Below are 19,547 nucleotides of genomic sequence, written 5' to 3' on the forward strand. Positions count from 1 at the left end.
AGAAGTGTTAGAAGAGTAAACTTTTAAGCATTAACATCGATGGCCAGTTGCTAGGTGACAACTGAACTGCTAGCAAAAGTGTGTAAAGGCTATGGCCTCCATTCTGTAGACTGAAACTAAGCTAAAGCTTTGTAAGTTTGTATGTTCAGCATTTGCAGTCTGGAATGTCCGAAAGACAGCAAAATACTGGCTTTGATTAATCAATTCAGCTTCTTAACAAACAAGCTGAAGCAGGATCAGACAATGATGTAGGTAGCCATCTCTTGATTAGAGTTCCAGCGCACGCTGGTTGCAATTACCAGCTGCTCTGTGTTCCGGAATTTGATGTAAACAGGCTGAACCGCTTCAAATAAACACAAAAACAAAAAGCTCTGGGGGATCCTGCTCCACACAGCTGCAGGACAGGAGCATCAAACTGCAGAAAGAAAAACACATCAAAGGAGGCTTGCGTGGCCCTGATCGGTTCAGGATGTGGGAAAATAAGTCATTTTGAGGCAAAATACACATATACAATTCTCAGCTTCTGAGGAGCAGCCTTCAGGGAGATATGCCTTTTCAATCTAAATTCTTCCACAGGTTGACAAATATTGGTGGTATGTGAAAAAAAACCTGTACCGAGCACCGGCAGAGTGTGTGTGCTGAGGTTTGGTCCAGGCTGAGTGAAGCTTGTCACAGCAGGGAAAATGATCCTCGCCTTGTTGCTGAGAGCCGGTAGCCAGTCAGGCAGAAAAGATCCTCTCTAATCCTATATACAGCACAATGGCACATATGTAGCACGGCTATCGGGTGATAAAAAGCAAATGCAATGACTTGAGGGGCCTTAAATTCATTTTCATCCCCACTCCCCAGGGAGAGGAAGGAAATCTATGCAGTCTGGGGGAAAATATCTTTTTTAATGACTTCTGGCTGTAATGATATCATTTAGATGAGATGATGGGTTGAGAGCTTGGCTATGTATAGCACCTGTTTTAAATGACTGTAAATGTAGAATCCCTGCGTCTCTCCATCTGTTCCTGTTCTCACCTTCCTGTCGCACTCTCTCTCTCTTTCTCCTTCCTTCACAGCCTCGCCAGACTTTGCAGAGAATTGCTGTGGGAGTTCTCCACCTCCCTGTTTGCGTACCTGTTCACCGACTTTCAGAGCAAGTGAACTGAGCGGGTTTGATTTCCCTGATGACACCCCGGTACGCGCATCCTTGCCTGTCATCCAATTTTTACGGCTCCGGAACCAGACGCCTGCTTGAGGGAGCCCATTTTATTTCCATTAGTGCACAACAATGTTCAGCTTTATCAGCTGTCATTGAACATATACACAGATGGAAAAATGCTACAATAACATGCCACACAAAGGGAGACAGCGAGAGAACAGACGACTGCGTGGAAACATCAGCAGGGACAGGTTATTTTCCTGCTACATAAGAGATTTCAAATTCAATTCATGAGCAATAAAATTGATCATGAAGCAATACACTACAAATTAACTGTATTGGCAGCATTCAGTGTACACCTCACTGCTAGAAAATTTAATCTAAGAGGAAAAGTGAGGCAAAGGTTGCCTAGAGCACTTATAATAAGGTCTTCTTGCCACTGTATAATTGGTGGCGTCTAACTTGAAGGAAGGGAAAGGGACTCTGTGGGAAGTGAGACACATTCTGTCAATGACAGTGAGACCTAATTATACTATCCAGCCCCTGCAGCCATGGTGGATGTCAAAGCGGGCAGCAATAAGGCAGTCGATGGGGAAGACACACCACCCGCCATGGGTGTGTGTGTGAGCTTCCAGGTGACCTGGAAAGACCTGTTTACCTCATTAAAAATGAATCACAAGGTAATAAGGGCCCCACTCCCATTCCTCCCTCCCAATGTCTGTCCTTCATCCATTATGCAACAGTGAGATGGGAGCGTGTGGGTTAAGTCCTCAGGGAGGGTCACTTGGACGGAGACCTGGTCTGCGTCCTCCTCCCCAAGCTACTGAAGCCCCTCTCTGTAATGCAATAATGAGACAATAATACAGTGATGGAGAAGTATAATGTGGGTGATGAGCACTGAGGTGGGGAGAAGCAGCCATCAGCCTGTGGCCACAATAAGTTAAACAAGGGAGAAACCGGCCTATTAGCGATGATCCATAATTCATAACACAGGGAATAGACAGGCCCCATGATAGCTTTCATGTTTCGCTTTACTGCAGCTGTTTGTAGAGCGTCATATTTGTCATAGAAATTGCCTTATTTAAGAGGGATAGTAAACAGATCCGAAGGTCACAGACAAGAGCAACTGAGTGGAAAACCCTAATGAGGGAAAACCGGTTGTTTAAGGCTAAAAGGTAAAGTATTTATATGAGCAGGTAAAATAAGGAGTAAATGGAACATGTAAACAAAAAGCAGTGCATGACAATATAAAAGCTGTATGTAGCATTATGTAAACTGGAACCTCACAATGGCAGAGTTAACTTTGAATGCATCATTTTTTACATACACTTCTGGTCTCTAAAGTAAAATGAAATAAGACTAACATAGCGTCACCAAAAAACACAAACACAAAAGCTGTTTTTTCATCATCATAACCAAACCAAGCAAATAATTTAGAGAAGCCTTTATCCGATTTCTCCGCTCCACTGCTGTCACTATAGACCACACACAGCCACAACTGCTGCACCCATGTGTTCACATGGCCAGTAAATGTGCTCAGCACAGTGTCAGGACCTCGTATCTGTGCTGTGGTCCCTGACCTCTGACCCTATAAGCATTCACCACCCACCTTTGTGTTGCTACAGTTGGCAGTCTGTTCCCCCTGCGTTTGACAACTGCTACCAGCATCCCAGCTGACTGTGCACATTTGATACTTGAACTCAGTTACTGTTTATTCCACTGGACACTCAACACAGCACATACCTCAGACAGTCTTATACCAACTCTTATTATGTGAATTATGTCTGAACATGGCTGTATGTAAAGTGTCTTAAACGCCAGGATCATCTGTGTTAAATGCAAATTGCTACATTAATATTAGTTTGACTGCTGACATGGGAGAAATGTCAGTTTGCCATGATGTTCCAGAGTAACCATAGCTGCTTGTTTCCAGACAATGCAAGAGTGGAATGTGTCTAATACAAACCGGGAGACCCTCCTCTGTAAAGTGACCCCACAGAGACCTGTCCTCACAGGGACACCCAAGCTCACCCAGGTTACAAGACTCTCATCTTTCAACTCATCCTTCCTTTACACAGGGCCAGACGAGCTCAGAAGGCGCACTACATTATGCCCTGACAGACCATAAAACAAGTAGTTTTGTTTTAAGGGATGATTTAAGGACGACTGACAAGCTGATGTATAAATGTAAACAAAGAACCAATATATAAAATAAAATAAAATAAAGGTATTGAAGGTCATAACATTGATTGGCAGAAAACACAGTGCTAGTGAAACCCCTACACTTTGAGAAAACTGTGGTGCTGAGAGTGATCATTTTTGCCACTTTCTGAAAGTGACAACCTGGCAAGTTCTCACATCATGCAGTGGTAAGCCAGCTGTGTGGAGGTGAGAAAACACAACTGCTAACAACATTCCCCTTTGCTTTTAGTCAAATGCAGGAAAGAAGCTGTAAAATAAATAATATATGAAGCACAGCTGTTAATAATGACATTTACCAAAAAAAAGGGCTCAATACACCAGCTCCTGATGTTGATGTCCTCAGTCTATAAAAACGTATATTTGTACTCCAAGTAAACAAAATACATGTAAACAGCCCAAAACACAGTAAGGCCGCTGTGTAATTTATGTTTAAAATCAGGATTTAGACTTTATACTCATTTTAGAGATATTAGATCCACCCTTCTCAGCCCCTTACCCACTTTTATCCTCCCTTTTTTCAGTGGGGTGGGTTGAGTTGAGCTACAGCATGGGCTTTATAGTTTAAACATGTTGACAGGGTGGCGGCTGGGCTGAAATATGAGCCAACATATAAGTGGCTCAAAAAGCAAATCAATCCCAAGCAGCGATCAGGAGTGTCAAAACAGATGCAGGACCTCAAGATCCATATTTATTTATAGTCTATGGTCATACCCACAGTGTCTGATGTTAAAGCAGAAATAAACACATTGGTTTTAGATCATTTGTCAAAAGTTTCAGCGTTAGTGTGTAAAGGTGACTGACACAACGTGACATAGCATGGGTCAGATTTAGACAAAGAGATTCTCCACTCCATCACTGTCCCAAAATGGCGACAGGCAAAGCAACCCCCCAGAGTCATGGGCAATGTCACAGAGCTTTCATCCATCTTTATATACAGTCTATATATGATGACCTACAGTAGGTGGTATAATCTAAACAATATAGACATGTCCAAAAATCTTGTGTCACTTTTTCTGTTTGGAGAAGTAATAATGAAGCATAAAGATTTTCCTGCTGGGTGACAGATACATTATTATGAGAATTTGCTTAATAGGTCATTAAACAGCTTTTTACAGTTATTTTTATTAAATGGCATCTGACACTGCATCTGAGGGGAATTTTCCTATTATAAACAGGCCACTGTTTACTTAGAGTCTATATATGACTGATGCCAGCATCATGTTGTGCAAGCATTACCTCTGGGAGATAATGGATGTCTCGCTTTAAACACCCCTCATTTTCTGCACGTCTCATTCCTATGTGGAACACATAGCAGCCCACGCATTTTTTTTTTGTAGTAACAGTAACAGCATGGATGCCTCCCAAGACTTGGTCCTTATCTCTTCTATTTTAAGCCCTGCAGAGAAGCCCCTATAGAACAGTATGGCACATCGTCTCCGAGCTGAACCCGAACATCACACAGGTGGAGACAGACGCACTGCTACTGTATATGTCAAGCTGCACTGCTTTGTAGATTAACACGTTGCAGAGTATTTCAACAAGCCCGCGAAGCCTAAGCTACAGTAATATAGCTTATGGTTTAAATATGATGTGATTTGTGCTGCAAATCATAACAGGAGCGTAAGCTGCAGGATTCAATCTGACAACAAGGATCCAGGGTTGATATTCTGTTATCGGGAGCGAGTTGCACACAGGCAAGAACAGTTTATATTCATGTTTCTTTAGCATTCCAGTGCAAGATTTGTGGATCGACAACCTGAGAAAAGCTACAAAAACACACACAAATGAAGAAAACATCGTCAGCTAAACGCAAATTAAAAAAAAAACAAATAAATACACATTTTGCCTGAAAAAACTGAAAAAAACAACTGCAGGATTCAGGTGTTACACACCTCTGATGTACACATGCATAGGAAATATCTGTACACACTATCAATGCCACACACCTAATCAGATCTACACTGCAGTAGTGTTAATGTAATGTAAGCCTGTGAAATATATCTCACAGCCGGGAACAATCACAAGTGGTATTGATGCAAAAATAGGAACTATTGGCTTCATATACAGTGTGTGACCCTGATCAATGTGTTCAGTACTATGTGATGAGGATGATGTGTTCAAAGCTGGCACCCTGGTCAGTCCTTTCAGGTTGCCGACCACCAGAAACACCTCCAACCAGAGTGTGAAGATTAAAGTAACCAGTTGATCTACTTCCAAATCGCTAATAAAATGTGACTCAGCATACTTAAGTACATTAGGTGGACTTCTTAGTGGAAATACTACATACTGGGCACCTTCCACATCAAAGTCCAAGTAGAGAATAGCTTTGAAGTTTAGTGTGGAAAGCTGGTTAATCTAAATATGGGCAAAATAGTGTGGCATGCAAAAGGAAGCCTCATCTCTGTTCTTCTGTAAAGTTTATCATGGAGCTCTAGTCGTTTTGATCCACTTTTTGCTCATGTGGCCGAATGAAAAGGAAAGAAAATGGCACTTCCGTTTTGGCTTCATCTGACTTTGTAAGGACTAACCTGGGAACAACTACCCAAGTTTCCCTGAGGGACCTTCCCAAAGGGATTAATAAAGTATATTCTATTCTATTCTATTCTAACTCCGGACCCTTCAGGAAGAGCTGCATGGTTCTGGACTACCTGCCACACAGACCCAACTTAGCAACACTGATGGACTGAATTGTTATTTGCAGAATTTGTCATCACAACAACTTCAGTAAAAAAAATACTTGGGTGTGGCGCTGACAATAAAATCCCTTCAGCATACATGTTGATGTGGACAAGGGAGTACGTCTTCACACGCCGAGGCTACAGCCAGAGAGCTCCTCATCCATTCATGCTCAGCATCTCTTTATGGTCTCTTTACCACAGTCTGTCTGGGCGAAAGGGTTCAGGCCTATGTCTTTTCCTCTTTTGTCTGCACTCCTGGGGGACATGAATGGGAGGTTGGGGCCCTAACAAAAGGCAGATCATGGGTCTATTGGGGGGGACAAATAAGCTTAGTTTGGGTAATGGCAGCCAAAAGGAAAGGGAGGTCTGGGGAAGTATTGAGGCACACCTAGAACCGGAACGGGAGGGGAGATGAGTTCTTCAGGATAAACAGCTGAGAGCCTCCTTCCCACACTGCACATGCTTCGTCACTATCTGACAACAACAGGGCCCATACTGTCTGCCGACAGAGGAAGGGAGCAAGTTGGTGAAAAGGAGACGAAGAAAAGGACCAGCTGATTGCATGTTTCTCCATGGCAACACTTAGCCCTGATCAGAGATGTAGTCCTCATAAAAAAGGAGGGTGAACTGTGACCTCCAGCTGGTGATCATCATGGCTTTATATTATAGCAACAAAGTGGGGACAATGGGTGTGTTTTCATTACAACCTTTGCTCTTCTCTTCCTTTTTTTTTTTACAAATTAAATAACTCAAATTTTAACATACACCAGCATATTGCTTCAACAACTCATGAGAAACAGCCAGACCCTTTTCTTTTTCCGGGGGATCAAGATAAGACTTTTTTTGTTCAAAAAGAGATGGAGAAGAGATTTCTGTAAATGTCACCTTATCACAGATGCCATTTGAATTCCAGCCTTTCCGCTCGCCTTAGCCGCTTCACACTTTCTTTTTCATTTCTTTGTGCACACCCCTAGACCCCCCCCCAACACACACACACAAACACACACACACCCAGACACACATATACGCTTCACCATCCCCATGTCCACCCCACTCCCCCAACTCCCTTTCGGTTTTTCCTTGTCTGCCTGTAAGCCCTTTCCCTGTGTCGCTAATCCAAAACAGCAACGCAGAGGGCAAGTTGTACAGCAGACCACAGCCTGAATGAGCAGTATATTAACCATCTATAGTGAGAAAAAAACTTCATATTGCCCTGTTATGATGCAATGGTTGATTAATTATGATCTACTGTATATAGCACTTTCTTGGCATTTTAATTATGCATTTTGATCAGATTTATTCAATCTGGTTATTTCTTTCAGAGGCAGAAGTTGTGTTAAAGCTGTGTCTACACAGGTAGAGCTTCTTCAGAGAATATTAACTTTTCTGTCAGGTACCCAAAGTCCAGTACATTTGATGAGAAGTGTGAACCTTGTGTGCTGTGCTTCAGTGGATCAGGTGTGGAAGCTTGTGTTCAGTAGATGATATGGCCTGTAGCATCACGATCACACTGGTTTAAGGCGAAAACATCTTAAATTCTCTAGTGTCCTCCATATCTTTGAGTTTCTGTTTGTTTACTTTTTACACAGACATGGCGACTGAAACTGAGTGGATCATGGTGGAGCCGGAGGCAATAAAAGTTGAACAATAGTTACTTTTGCTGAACTTCCTGCAGATGAGATATAAGAGAGATGTCAGAGGAGTTGGAGGGGATGCTAATTTTACTGCATGTTCATGGCCAACCACTGACAGACACAAACATGGATTGAATGATATTTTCGGATGTCAGTACAATAAATGTGTTTGTAGATTGTATCTTATTAGCCCCAAATACAACACAGTGTGCTCCATTCAGTAGTCTAATATGTAAAGAAGGAAATGCTGTGCTACCAAGCGGACCCATTAGAGGGCTAATCACAGCTGGTTGAGTGCATTGTAAATGGCAATCTATGTCATAGCTAGCGTATTGATTTGATGCAGAAACATAAACCAAGCTTTAGTGTCATTAGTTGAATAGAAGTCTCTGTAATTGATGTAGTAAGACTGTAACTGGTGGCAACATAACATATTTCAAATGACTTACAACAAGGAGCTTGTGAAAATGAAACCTAGTTGAACTTTTGGTCCATCACTATTGTTGCTCATTTCGATATTCCTAACACCAGCTTTTTCACAGTGATGCTGCACTACCCTGCATGCTTTAATTGAGAATGTGGGGGGGCCCACTGCATTTAATAACGACTGCATTTAGATGCAGACAATGATTCTGTCCAGGTCGTACTGTTATAGATAAACCTGGATGTACTGCCTGCCTGGAGTATGTCAGAAACCAGGACTGCATTTTGTTTTAAAATGTTTTTATTCTGTGATTTCATCTTATGTAAAGCACTCTGAATTGCCTTGTGTATGAATGGTGCTCCATAAATAAAGCTTGCCTTGCCTTGCATGTCAAAACCTGCAAAATTTTCAGAAGCCTGGATAAAGTTACCAATATTTCACATAAAAACCACATCCCAGGACAAGACACGTAGGCTGTATAATGATGTACATGTAAATGTAGCCCATAACAGCAAGGAGTAGCTGTCGCCCATCTGGAAGTGTGAATGGGACACCTGCCAGGAAGGATAGTGTCAGTTTTACACATGCCTTGCCAAAATGCAGGTGGTTTCCTCTCAAAACTATACGAGCTGTTTATGATGTTAACTGATACTTTCCTACTGTCTCCCACTCCTCACTGACATTTAATATCACCTTGTTAAACAGATGAAAACACAGTATACAGCTAGCTGTAACAACGTGACTTCTGATGTCACTGATGTGACTGATGAGCAACAATGACCTCTGGGTAACAGCGGCTGACGGGGCTGACAGGTGATGGGGTGAGGTGACAAGAGATGAGCTGCTGAATAATGGGCCTTTGTCAAAGCCTTTTCCTTTGCTGGAAAGAGCCAGAGTGGCTCGGGGTCTTGTGATTGATGCCATCTCGGCAATGAGCTCTGATTGGCTGCTGGTGGTCCCTGAATGTGAATGAAATGATGCTTTTGTTTCAGTCATATCACTATGCCACGTTTATCCACAGTATCTTGCTACATGGCACAGACATAAAAATGTGGCATGCTAGTTTTGTTAGAGAAACTGTAGTGAGATGAATTTTAATGAGACTCACACTCTTGGAAATACTTTGAAAGAGGTGTTTCTAATGAAAAACTGAGGCATGGGGATGTTAACTTTTATAGCTTATCCCCACTGTTTGGAATGCCCAGCAGTGGAGCTGGAGGCAGACACACTGTGAGGATGACTCTTTATTTCCTTTTATTCTCCCAGCCTCCCTTGCATGAGCCAGACTTTATGGGATTTCAAAGTGAGCCATTACCACTATCTTGAATAAATCGGCTGCCAGCCAGAACAGGAAGCCTCTGGAGGAAACAGCCGTCCATCATAACAGCGGAGCAGCTGTGATGGATGGAGGTGAGAGGTGAGGGCAGCCAGGTCAGACCCAAGCAGAAGGTCTGCTGGACAATAGAGTGGAGAGTGCAGCCTTAAGAGGCAGCTTTGGACAAATCTCACTGAAGCAGCTGTGAGGAGGTCTGGGTGCAGCTCTGCTCTCCACATCCATTATATTTTCTCAATCAGCTTCAAGGATGAGCCATTAGGAGGCTATTCTATGTGTCAAGGTGATGCTCTACTGATGGTGGTAATTAGCCTATTGATGCTTCGTTCATTCAGAATCACATATACTGCAGTCTTTGTGCAGAAAAGCAAAGAACATACAAGACAAACATAATAATAAAAGTTTTTAAATCATTTTCTTTAAAAAAAAATGCATGCATAATTTAATATTAAATAATGTCTATTTAAGTCAAGCTTGTGATTTGTTGTTCGATTTTTGTAATTCCACTTTAGTAACCCTTGTTTTTGGGTCAATAGTCACTTGAAAAATCCAACTGAGAGTGAAACAGTTGTGCCTCGTTTAAAAGATTTGTTATAGTGGAAGGAGTCATCGTTATTTTACTCCGGGTTCAGGATGCTGCTGTTAATCCTTGTTTGTTGGAGATTAGAATAAGCACTCTGAAAACAAGTAAAAAGGTATCTCCTCCTGCTGGCATTTATTATGTGGCACAATGTTCAGTCATTTCCCTGCAGATATGCAGCAACAGCTAAAAGGTTACAGCTTCAATCTCAACAGCAGCCATCAGCTGCTGAAGTGTGCCAGATAATAAGCACACCTGATGAACAGAATACAGATGGCCACTGCTGAAACCATGTTCAGCTTTATCCAATAGTAGTTTTTGGGTCATAAAGAGAAAATCAAACTTAGCATGCAATATATTTTAATATAGATTTTACCTGACCTGCTCCAGCTGATGTCATGTTTAAGCCAAATACAATATTAATATTGACAAAACTCTTACTACATGAACTGTGGATCTGATTGGTTGAAATGAGCTCTGTCTATCTGATAGACAGAGCTCAGACAGATGGATCAATAAGGCCAAGTTCCCATATGGATATGATACCACATGCAAAATGTCCATCTTCTACAAACATTAATAGTTTCTGGTGGTGTAACATCTCCTGCCAGGGTGACATTTGATGTTTGCCTTTACCAGATGATGTAATTAAAAGTGTGCTAGTCAAACCTCAAACTTTTCAAATATCTCAGTTTGTTTAATGTGTTGCTTTGGGGAGGGCAGTTCCTCCTCACTTCAACTTAGTTTTTTTAATCAGACACTATTTATCATCACTGCAGTGGAGTGGTAGCTGGAGAGACATTGTAGTCCCATGTGTCATGTAGGCAAATCATTTATTCATAAGGTCTGTTCCTATTGCACTTTGTTGGGTTTTGCTTTCATCATTGAAATATTTCCATGTCAGCCGAGCTTGAAAATGTAGAAACACAGAACTGATGTATGTCAACCACCACTGCAAGCTTTACAGCACATACTGTAGCTGCGTTTTCACACAAAACCAACCAGCCTAGCTGAATGACAGCATTCAGTGCTCAAAACATGCGTAGTCCCTAATGTCGGGATCACAGTTTAGTGACAAGCGGCTTCTTGACAGGACTTGGTTCCCACGTCAGGCACCACAGAGGACTGTAAGCCAGGTCGTGCAGACTATCTGTCATCATACAGAGTTGAAACCACCCTTGAGAACTCTTCTACCACCTCCTTCTCTCTCGTTGAACTGAAGGAACACCAGATGCTAGATTGGCCCTTTAGAACCCCTTTGTGGTTCAAACTGGCAATACAGCTAGCTGGTTAGCATCATAGACTTATGATAATCTTCTGGCACACACTTCTTTCCAAAAACCCATTATGTGCCTAAACACCCAGTTAACCCAAATATGATACATTTTACCTTACATATGACTCTTTAAAAGGACATTAGTAATTAAATGTACCATTTATCTCAATACTACAAGGGAAAACTGAAGATTTGTGGAGTACAGCTTTGATAAAAACTGGCCTCTGCCCCTATAAAAGCATTGACAGCAAAACAGAAAGCTGAAAAAAGGTCTTTAGAATTAAAATTTCATTTGCCTGGTGTAAAAATATTTAAATGATCAAACAAATCTATCATCTGTTTTACAGGCAAATTTCTAACTTTAAACCTCTGAGTGGTGTTGGCCTGAAACAGATATCTATTTCTTACCATATGAACCCTCTTGTTCTCCTAGCTCCTCTGTTCCCAGCAGCAAACTATATCTAGAATTCGAGCTAAAGACCAACCAAGATACAGCATTTAGTGTGTATTCACACTTTAACAACCTTTAAACCTAAAAACAACAACCTTGTCAGTTTGTATCTTCAAGTAGTTGCTACTGTTTAAATGTACCTTTTGATATTTAATGTCTTGTTCCCTAACGTTCATGATATATTATGTTAAGCACTTTAAATTGCCCTTGTGGATAAAATGCGCTCTAAAAACAGCTTAAATGACTTGCACATCCTTCCTAATGTTCAAAACACCAAGAAAATGTTGCAGCTGTGATACTGTACAACTGCATAATGCTATATTTTCTCTCGGCTTGTAAGCAAGTTCATCTGTAAAAAAAGCACTGTTAATGATTCATCAGGGATGGAGTGATGGAGGTGCAGAGGCAGAGAAGGAAGGATGCAGGCAAATGGGACTACTAAGTGTTTATTAATGATAAACTAGCTTCAGAGACTCTAGAGGGCTCGAGTGATCTCCTGAGGTGCAAGAGTCTGCTCTATTTATTCTCACAACCTGTCAGCCATTGGAAACAAAAAGAAAATAGGACTGGAGCCCTGCTGAGCTCACTTACACAGCCACGCAAATGTCTCGCAAACATGAAATACATCCAAATTTACCCCAGAGCTTTTCTTTAATGACGGCAAGTCGGTATGAATTCTAATGGATTCAAATTATGTGAACGCAGAAGTGGAAGAGTGCAGGCTGGTAGCATTACTGGTAGGAGTAATACACTGGGTTCTTGGAAAAGTGGCCTTGTGGTCAAGAAAACAGGCTGAATAAAAGCATTAAACACAGCAGTGTTTCTAAACTCCGGTCTTCACAAAGCAAAGTTCTGCTTGTTTTCTGTCGCACCAGGTAATTAATTATTTCACCTCTTGATTATTGATTACATGGTGACGATAAAAGGCGGCAGGAGAATGAATCCTGGAGACTAGCACCGACATACACGATCCTGAGTAATGACACTGACATTTAAGGAAGTAATGAAAACCTGTTCTTTGTGTTTTTGTTTCTGTGACCTCACACAAAATCACCATTGTTTCCAAGTACCAGCAAAATTTAGGTTTTTGTTCTACTGTTGCAAAAAAACTAATCTGAGGGAGAGGTTGTGCAGTTTTGTTGATTAAAGGTAGGGTAGGAGATTTCATTCTGATGCATTTTTGTCAAATTAGTGTACCTTCTCTTTACAATCCGATAGCAACCAATTAGTTCGGCAGTTTCGCATTAAAACAAAGAATATGAATCCTCTGTGGAAGCTATAAAACACTCTCTTCCTGCTCTGTGCGCACCAGAGAGGTAGGTGCATGATGGCTGAAGTCACAGACCGCAGCTCGTCTTCAGGTAATGTGCGTCCATGTGATTGGAGGCGTGGCTTTGGGGTGAGCTCCGAGAGAACGGGGTGTGTGTTTACTTTCGAAATCTGGATGACTCACTGAGTTTTCAAAATCTCCTACCCTACCTTTAAGATATTAAATCATGACCCTAACTTATTTAGCCATTTGAAGGTTAAAGTGGAACAAGCTCATGACAAGGTTAATATGTTACCAAGCACCCATCTTCTGCCTAAACTACTACAGGAAGGTCTGTTCATCTGCTAGACATGGAGCACTATTAGCATTCATGCTTTCTGACAAACTCATAGCCTCAGAAGGGCCAGTGGTGGACCTATCAGTCTCTACCCCAAAAATCTCCAACCATGCACAGTCTACATGCAGTGTATTCAGGCCATTTTATCAAAATAATAATATCCATATTTAACCCTCATGTGTTGTTCGGGACATTTTTGTCCTCTGAGAGAAATTTTTCTGTTTATTTTGGCCATAACTTTGTCAATATGTGGACAAATTGAATCATTTTTCCTCAATAAGCTTAATTTTACATAAATTTTGTTAATATGATTTTAAAATTTTTCATAGGTCAACGGTACACTGTGGGCAAATTTTACCCCCTAATGTGTTGTTCGGGGACAAAAACGTCCCCTAACTTTAACGGTTTTAAAAATATATTAGATAAATATTTTTTTGAAATTTTTTTGCATAGACCTTTTAATTAACTTCAGTTCTAATCAACAGTAGTGAAAAAATAATTTTCCCCCAGGATTTTAACCCTTTAATCACCAATTTTATAAGGGGTGGTGCTGAAAATTGAAAAAAAAAAACACAAAATGGCTCATTTTTAATAGAAAAGGTGAATGTGGACTGGATTCTTTTTAACCTTTATTATAGTCTTGGTCATGTCAAACATCAGTAAAAAAATTGACTTTATTGCATTATTAGTTTTTGCACAGCACTGGATTTTCTTTTTTTCTCCCATTTTGTCCCATAGACTTACATTATAAACACACTTTTTTTGACTGCACAGCCATGGCACTAAATAATCATGCATTCTTGATTGTTGGTGGTTTACCCTGTTGGTAGGAGGTAACATTTGTGATTTTTACAGTTAACAACTTAATTACCATATTAACCCTTTACCTGCAGGCCTGTGCTCATGTACTGTAGTTTCTGGCTTGTATATGGAGTTATAGGGAGTATTTTAGCACATAATTGTGTGTCTACACACTGTGTGTGTATGTTAGAGAGGAAGAGAGCCATTTGCACACTGTCAGGGAAGGAAAGTCAGGAAAATAAAGTTACTAAGTAAGTGAAGTGTACCTAATTCAGACGTACAACGGCGATGCATAAGCATGTAAAATGAAAACATCCAGGAGTTCTGGCGTCTGAAGTTGTGGATGGGTAAAATAGCTGTTTTTTTTTTTTTTTTAGCTTTCGGAAAACACGTCCTCCAGTAGAGTGACTTTACTTTTAGGTTAGTGTCTCAGTTGAGATCACTGAATTATTCTAAGTGAAGTCTAAGTGCCCCTTTTCCATGGTGTGTTGCGCTCCACACGACCATACGTACATGTGCATGTTACTAAATAGACACCATAGATAGATAACTTGATAACATAATAAATAATCATTGACTAACCAAATCTAATCTACAGTTTAGTCCCCTACTAAAATTAGTATTAAAAGTAGTTTAGTAAAGTAAAGTAAAGTAAATTTGTTGCAGCCCTAAAAGTAAGTGCCGGGCCCTTTGATGCTGAGAGGTTCAGACTAAACAAAGCAAAAACACTAGTGGACTTGCATGCATCCTCCTGGTCATTTAATGGTGACAAGAGCAGCAAGCAGCATGAAGAGAGGATTCACCTGTGCATGAGTGAAGGATTCACTTGTGAACGAATGAAGGATTCGCTTGTGAACAAGTGACGGATCTACTTGTGCAGCCTTCACAGCTTCACAGCCTGGCCCTTCATAGAGCCAGGCTGCACAATCATTTCCAGAGATTGTGCACAAGTGAATCCTCTCTTCATGTTGCTTTCTGCTCTTCTCACCATCAAATGTCCACAAGGTCACATGTAAGACCACTTGCCTTTTTGTTTTGTTTAGTCTGCACCTGTAGACATCAAAGGGCCACACATGCATAGCAACACTTTCTTTGTTTTTGTTTACTATGAAGACTCTGTGGTTGTGTGTACTCACAGACAACAAGATCAGTGTGCAAATGGCTCTCTTCCTCTCTAACATACACACACAGTGTGTAGACACACAATTATGTGCTAAAATACTCCCTATAACTCCATATACAAGCCAGAAACTACACTACATGAGCACAGGCCTGCAGGTAAAGGGTTAATATGGTAATTAAGTTGTTAACTGTAAAAATCACAAATTTTACCTCCTACCAACAGGGTAAACCACCAACAATCAAGAATGCATGATTATGTAGTGCCATGGCTGTGCAGTCAAAAAAAGTGTGTTTATAATGTAAGTCTATGGGACAAAATGGGAGAAAAAAAGAAAATCCAGTGCTGTGCAAAAACTAATAATGCAATCAAGTCAATTTTTTACTGATGTTTGACATGACCAAGACTGTAATAAAGGTTCAAAAGAATCCAGTCCACATTCACCTTTTCTATTACAAATGAGCCATTTTGTGTGTTTTTTTTTTCAATTTTCAGCACCACCCCTTATAAAATTGGTGATTAAAGGGTTAAAATCCTGGGGGAAAATGATTTTTTCACTACTGTTGATTAGAACTGAAGTTAATTAAAAGGTCTATGCAAAAAAAATTCAAAAATATATTTATCTAATATATTTTTAAAACCATTAAAGTTAGGGGACGTTTTTGTCCCCGAACAACACATTAGGGAGAAAAAAAGAAAATCCAGTGCTGTGCAAAAACTAATAATGCAATCAAGTCAATTTTTTTACTGATGTTTGACATGACCAAGACTGCAATAAAGGTTAAAAAGAATCCAGTCCACATTCACCTTTTCTATTAAAAATGAGCCATTTTGTGTGTTTTTTTTTCAATCTTCAGCACCACCCCTTATAAAATTGGTGATTAAAGGGTTAAAATCCTGGGGGAAAATGATTTTTTCACTACTGTTGATTAGAACTGAAGTTAATTAAAAGGTCTATGCAAAAAAAATTCAAAAATATATTTATCTAATATATTTTTAAAACCGTTAAAGTTAGGGGACGTTTTTGTCCCCGAACAACACATTAGGAAGAAAAAAAGAAAATCCAGTGCTGTGCAAAAACTAATAATGCAATCAAGTCAATTTTTTTACTGATGTTTGACATGACCAAGACTGTAATAAAGGTTAAAAAGAATCCAGTCCACATTCACCTTTTCTATTAAAAATGAGCCATTTTGTGTTTTTTTTTTTCAATTTTCAGCACCACCCCTTATAAAATTGGTGATTAAAGGGTTAAAATCCTGGGGGAAAATGATTTTTTCACTACTGTTGATTAGAACTGAAGTTAATTAAAAGGTCTATGCAAGAAAATTTCAAAAAAATATTTATCTAATATATTTTTAAAACCGTTAAAGTTAGGGGACGTTTTTGTCCCCGAACAACACATTAGGGTAGTGTTTGCGAACAATGCATGAGGGTTAAATTAAATTGTTTATGTGTTTTTGCAGCATTTCATATTTTAAAGAACAACCAAAGGGGCCCTCAGAAAACCACAGCAAACCTGTAACAGTACAGATAACATCTTTGTAGAGACTATAAGATTACCTTTGCACAAACACAGCCTCTGATAGTTTCAACAAACAGGCACAGATGGATAACAGACAACAAGAAAAGAAAAATGCACAGAGGGCTGATTAGCCAAAGTGCAGGAAAGGAGAGTTACAATGGTACAAAGATTTTTTTTTCCAGAGCTACCTTTTACTAGAAATATCTTTTCTTACCTTTGACAAAGTCCTTAAAAATGACCCTAAAATGCAGGAAGGAAAGAAAAATGCTCTGTCACATTGATCTGGAATCCAATGATGGGGACTCACCAGTTGTTTGTTACCCTTTTAATTGAGAAATGTCTATTTTTAAATAGTAATTTTAATTTAATGTAATGTGTTTTTTTGCTTTATCCATAACAAATTAGTATTGTCATATTAGAAAATCATTGGAATATTAATGAAATACTAGTGTGCATGAGTTATTATTTGGATAACAAAACTGACTCAAAGACTGTTCTTTACAAAAAAACATATGCATTGAAAATGTTATTGTCATCATGTGTATTCAAATCAGTTCCAAACTTGAGTTAGCTAAAGCCATGAGTCAGAAGAACCGAGGCAGAAGAACTGATGAAGTCCCTTGAGGGAGCTTCAGAAAACTATGAGTCCAGTTGCCTTGATTTGAAACCGTCATCGGCTATGACATAACCTGGATGAATGAGAGCCTTCACAGATGCTTACCGTTTTAGCTTATCTGTATTTAAACCGTCTTTAAATAATCTTGCTCTATTCTGCCTCCTCTTTGCTCATCCCTGAATACTGCTATGAAAGATCTGACTGTGTGCGCAGTGCTCAAAGTTGCACACAGTTATTTACAGTTGCTGCGGTGTGGATTTGTTGTGAAAACAGGTTTATGAGCTGTGGCATCCTTTCGATCCAACATAAACCACAAAACAGCTTTTAAATAGAACACTTAAAAACATTATGTAAGGATAACTACAGGCTCACTTTGAGGCTCATAACTAATTACTTCTTAATTTCTTAGTCTGCCTAATTGAAGTGTCAAGCTTTCCCTCTGTGTTAACAGGCTATAATGGTGCAGTGCAAGTGAAAACAATATGAGCAGCCTGAGAAATTATAGAAGAAACTTAGAGATTGACAGGTGAGGTAACAGTGTTTGTGTTCTTTTAGCTTCCACCGCAGCCCTGGACTCCACATATCTTTACTAAGTTTGTTTGTTTGCTATTTGCTGGTGGGTAGGTTACATAAGAAGAGTCCTCCTGTGGATGCTGATGCTGCTCAATATTGTTCTGCATTATTAACATGTGAATCATGGATTTCAGGTAACAGCAGGAATAAGAAACTGAGATTCACAAACTGCCAGCCAGTACAGAGAGCAGTGCAGAGCTGCCAGGTGCTGGGCAGGGACAGCTGCTGGAGTCACTGTCTGCATCAACCACTTTCTTTTGGATAACATCACAGGAGAGCTTTGGCCCAGACAAAGCCTCGAGGCTGAAACTGACATTTTTTTTAGCATTTCTACTCTATAGACACTCAATCTTTATGACAAGTCCACCTTCAGTGTCTTCTAGTGTCTATGTCTCAGGGGCTCGGGATGACATCAAATATTTAAGTCATATCTGGTCCGAGCACCTAACTACGTGCAGTCTGCAGATGTTCTTTGATGAACTTCCACCACAGGATTCTTGTATGTGACCTGAACCAGACTACCTACCTGGTGGATTGATATTCTGACAATACAAATGAAGCTGAATCCACCCTCCAGTGTATTGATTGGAAAATGTGTGTTGTTTTATTCTCCTCACAGCTCACCCTTGTCTGACCCTGCAGCTCCTGCACATCTGTATGCCACCAGCACTGCCAGCCCAAAGCGCAGTGACTGCAGACTGGAAGGAACAGAGAGAATAGCTGAAGGTTTCGGTGCTACCCGTTCGGGGTAATAATCACACACTGCTGAGACGCACTGTGTGGAGCAGTAGAGGAGGGAATGTAATGGCTTCCATGTGCATGTTCAACGCGATTGTGCTGCTGTTGTCTGAACACAGTCAGCACTCATCAGTCTTAGCTGTGATTTTTCTCCTTAGGTTCACACTTGAAGCTTATATATACTGTATGCTGCGCTTGTACAAGAGTGTGTCTGTAGTTTGTCCATACAGTATGTTTAACTGCACATTCTTTAGCTGTGTGTGCACAGCTATGTTGCTTACACAAGTCTGGTCTGCTGAGAAAGCTATAGCCTCAGTACCAGCAGCCTATAATTACAGAGGCAGCTTCAATGTGAGAGTGGAGTGCCTGCTGGGTAATTGCCACTAAGAGCACCAGAGGAAGTATGGCTCCTTTACGTCCTGCACTTATTCAAATGGAGCAACTTGAACCATTCCAGAAATTGAACAGGACCAAAAAACTTGATTGCACTGTATAACAGTCTGCATTGTCATGACAACATACAGTGAGTGCTAGGTTGGAGGTTGATAACCAAGTTGAAGTGTTTTTCTTGTTAAAAGTAAATATTTTCAGCAAACTGAAGGTCAGTGTTATATGTAGAGCTGAACTTGTGTTTTTAACCAGTATAGTAGAGGTGCCATGAAGGAGAGGCCAGTTACCATCCACTCTTTAACATGGCCAAAGCAGGCTTTGTATTCTTGGTCAGTTTGGTGCCTACCTTGAGGTCCACTCTAACATGGACCTCACAGGAGGCAGCGAGGAAAACCTTCAAGAACTCACTTCTAGACTACAAGAGATTGGTAAAACAGAAGAAGCCTTTAGAA

Source organism: Parambassis ranga, chromosome 9, assembly GCF_900634625.1.
Source record: "Parambassis ranga chromosome 9, fParRan2.1, whole genome shotgun sequence".
NCBI lineage: Eukaryota > Metazoa > Chordata > Actinopteri > Ambassidae > Parambassis > Parambassis ranga.